The sequence below is a fragment of the Nematolebias whitei genome, chromosome 11 (genome assembly GCF_014905685.2).
Source record: "Nematolebias whitei isolate Nwh7 chromosome 11, NemWhi1, whole genome shotgun sequence".
Classification (NCBI taxonomy): domain Eukaryota; kingdom Metazoa; phylum Chordata; class Actinopteri; order Cyprinodontiformes; family Rivulidae; genus Nematolebias; species Nematolebias whitei.
Window position 1 is genome coordinate 33,456,175 of NC_056508.1, and position 4,313 is coordinate 33,460,487.

General features: G+C 42.0%; 1 protein-coding gene across 1 annotated transcript in view; it reads right to left on the minus strand.

Annotated features, from left to right (window-relative positions):
- The window catches only part of noc2l (NOC2-like nucleolar associated transcriptional repressor), a 32,226-nt gene that overhangs the window by 17,755 nt on the left and 10,158 nt on the right, over positions 1-4,313 (minus strand). The gene's annotated exons all lie outside the window — the stretch shown is intronic.

A 4,313-nucleotide genomic window follows, 5' to 3' on the forward strand; every position in this document is an offset into this window, starting at 1 on the left:
TCATCAGTCCGAGGAGCCACAACAACCCTAGCCCCACAAGCAGCACATTCACACAGTGGGCCGACCAGCTTGATGGTGATAAGATGGTTTCTGGGGTCTGCCTTTGACTCAACTTGGTTGGATTTTTTTTTACCTGGATTATTGAGCTGAACTTTGACATTTTGAACCACTTTGGCCATGGCTGTCTCAGACTCCAGAAACCATCTTATCACCATCAAACTTGTTGGCCCACTATGTGAGTGTGCTGCTTGTGGGGCTGGGTTTGATGTTGCTCCTTGGACTGAAGGTGTTTTGGGTGAAAGACAAAATGTTTCAACACAATGAAACCATCCAGAATACTGAATTAACTTTGGTGGATTTGGTTAAGAATGTTATGGACAATCTCATGCAATATTGGATGTTGTGCATGTGTTGGTAAGGACCCTCTGCTACTACCACAAATTTCAGCTCATAATCTGTAAAACTGACTGAGTTGTAACCATTTTGGTGTTGGCTAATGTTGAGGATTTGTGAAGGCTGTCTTGAATGGGACCGTCTCCAAAGTTTCATCCTGGTACATTTGATGATTATCTTCTGGAAATTTCATTTACACAAGCAAATTTCAGAAGCAACAAACATCCATTTGGCAGCACTTGACAATAAACCTACCTTTATAGTCCCTGAAAAGTTTCAATTTTTGACTGAAATAGTTGTGTTTAGCATTGAAACTTTACAGATGAAAGAAATCTACTGTTGCTGCAAAGTGACTCATTAGCTGCATTTTTTTAAAAAGGCTTTTCTGGTTCTTTTTGGTTCAGGGACATTTTGCTAATTACTGAAAAGTTTCCTTTTTGCTCTCTGATTCCTGGAAAGTTCTGACAAATTAGTTGGCGAAGCTGAAATCCAATAAATGGGGAAAAAACAGACTGATCCATGAATCCATACAAACGGTGAAAGAAAACCTGCTTGAGTGTTTGTTGGCTACGAAGAAATTGTTTTGTTTGTTAAAATTAAATGTTTGTGATTTACTTTGAGTCAAACTTAATAAAATAGTTTAGTGGTTGTTGCAAAAACTCAAATGTAAAGCTGCAAACTCTTTACATTAGCACTGTTTTTCCATTTAAATATTTTCAGTCTATATATATTTTCTGATGGCATGAATAATGACTGTCACTGAAAAGTCTCCCCTCATTTTCAGATAACTCCCAGAGCCCGGTAGAGGAATCAGTCGGCAGTCACAGCCACATGAGCCCCATGGAGCAATACAGGCGCATGATGTCTGCACTCAGCGAGCAAGGGTCCTTTGAGGAGCAGCAGCAGCGCCTCTTCCAGCTAGCGAGCAGCATGGGTCTGCCTGGCCACGGTCAGTCTTCAGCCTCTGCACTGACGTCACCATCAAATCAGAAACCTCAGAGCACAGCTGACTTTAATGATATTTTCTTGTAACCACACACTGATGAAAGCTTGATTTATTTTCCTCATTATTTTAGAGCTATTTTAAATGTATTTAGACTACAAGAACTTTTTCTGGGAGCACGTCAGCAGCTTTTCAAAACAACAAAATAACACGTCTTCGATCTCATCACAAGTTCAGTGAGGTGCAGCGTTACATTTTAACCTCGGAGTGCAGCTTGGTGTTCAAAGATCTGTGCTAAGGTCTGCCACTCTGCTGCCAGGGTGAAACCCCAGCCTTGGAGATGGCTGACATTTCTATTTGTGGATCTTGCCCACCCAGTGTCAAAGTGTCAGCCAAGGTGATTTCTGACCACCCTGACTCTCTGCTGTTAACAACACCCACATACATCAACACTATGATTGGTTCGGAGGCTCTTGCAGGCTGTCTGCTAACACTCTAAATCTCCTAACGCTCAGGAAACCACCAGCGTGTCACAAATTTACTGTTTCCACGGGCAGAAAATTGATTGGATTTATCCTAAGGCAGAAAATAGGTTTTTTTTTGTTTTAGTTTTAGACTTTAGCATTCTGTGTATTTCACTTCTCCTATCATGAAATCTTTAAATTTCTGTCACGTTTGAAAAAAATTGTGACATTGGGTCCAATCAGGCTTTATGAGCTCTTTCAAAATAGCATAAATCCAATCAGCGCTGCGGCCGAATTGAAGTTGAGCAGCTTTTATTTTTATTTGATTAGTAATGATTTTTAATTGCTGGCTGCAAATCTAGGGGGCGAAGCCTGTAAATGCTTTAAGTGCCTTTTCTCTGTGTCTTAGAGGATTTACAGGCAAAAGTGTCACATCTTAAGGGTTTTACAGCTTGGTCTGATTGCCAGCTTCCTTTTCCTGAAGCCCTGTTGGTCTTTAGTCTGGCACAGCACTGATACGTATGCTCCTCTCTTTCACTTTGCTATTTTATTCAGTAATATAGCTTCTATTTTGTATTATATTCCAGCTGAAACGACAGAGGTAAATAGACATGAGGATGATGGCAAAAAGAAACTAAGAAAAAATAGTTTAAAAAAGAAGGGGGGATGGGGTGTATTTCATGCAGTGAGACAAATAAAAAGTCCACACGTTTATTTGTCACACATTTAATGACAACTTATTGGAAAGCTTCCTTACAGTGACATGCAGTCTGCATGTTATACATCCTGTCAGAATCTCTAAATAAGTGTTGGCGGAGCCCTCGACAGCACACTGGGCAACTTTCTCCAAATATCCGTCAACTTTTTACAAGTTTATTTAAGGGACACGTTATAGCACAAACCCCACATCTTCCCTGTCTCCAGTGAACAAGTGCAGCTCGATAAGAAATCGTCACTCAGAAACAAAAAGTACAGAAGGTGGGATAGACTGTTTTGTCTCTCAAGAGGCTAACATGAATCCCTTCACACTGAACCCCCCCCCCTTGACACTGACCTGGTCTCCAGTGAGGCCACCATGACCCCTTACTCCCCTACCCCCTCTGGGCGCCTCTTCCTAAACATTTCTCTCTCGAGCTTGCTTCTACACCTCCTCTCCCCCTCCTCCTCCTTTTTCCTTACTGCCAACTCTCCCTTTAGCCTTGGTCCCCGCAGAGCATCCTTTCATGTGTTTGAAGTGTAGGGCACAGAAAATGAAAGTGTGTGTGCACGAAAGAGGCGGGGGTGAAGAGGATCTCTCTGTGCATGTGTCTGGATGAGTGTATGTGTGTGTGTGTGTGTGAAGGTGTAAGGTGTTGTTTGAGAGGCTCTCTCTGGACCTGACGGGCAAAAGAAGAGTTGGGGGAAAAGAGTACGGCAGGGGGAAGGTTGAAGTTGGGGGTGGAGAGGTGGCAGAGTTGGAGGAATGGCCAGAAGCCCAAATTCCCCCCACCCCCCACCCCCGCTCATATGATGAAAGAAGAGTGAGGGAGTGGGGAAATAAAATGAGAGGTGGGGGTAGACATCCAGATGAAAGTGAGAGGAGGGATGGGATGTTTTGTCTCCTGCAGTTCGGTCTGCATGGAAACATCGACATCTCTTCAGCATCAACTTAAAAAAAGTAGAGAAAAGTAGAGAACTCGTGCACACGATTAAAGAACAAAGACTTTTGGTGTAAGAGATTCATCGTATATCTACAGCTGTTCAAACTTAACAGGCTGACAGGACGTCCTTTCCTTAAGGGTTGCCTAATTTTCTGGTGTACGCAGAGCTTTAGTGAATGAATGTTGGCTTTTGTTTACCTGCCAGTTCACAAGATCCATCACCAGGCCAGCCAATCTGTATCAGCTTTTGTCTTCATTCTCGTGCTGAGGAAAACCCGGCTTAACCGAGGGGATTCAGGCCCAATGCCAGAAAGGACTGTGGTGAGAAAAATAGAATGGTAAACGCCTCAAAAGCTAAAATAATTAAAGCAAGAAAGGTATGAGAGGGTTTGTCTGCCCGCAATTAGGACTTGATGTTGTAGTCAGAGGGACTCGTGTGCACCAACAGCTGCAAAATGAGACGGGCTTTGGAGGAAAAATTAAGAATCCGAGTACGTACACTGTGTGCACATAAACAGACTCACAGAAGGACAGAGCCCCAGGAGACCCAGCTCCTCTCACTTCACATGAAAGAGAGTTGGAGGGATGGAGGCATCAGGACACGGACCTACTGCTGCAGTTTTATAAGCACGGACTGGATAAATACTAGATGGCAATAACAGGAGAAATTACTAAAATAAAGCTTTTGTATGGGTTTTAAAGTAATCATTTAGATTTATTAAAGCAATTTTTACTTATAAATCAAAAAATTTTCATGTTGTGTGCAGCTATAAATTAGTGTTTTCTATAAAGTAGGAATACAAGTAGTAAGTAGTAGTTTATTTTAGTGTGTGTGTATATATGTATGTATATATATATATATATATATATATA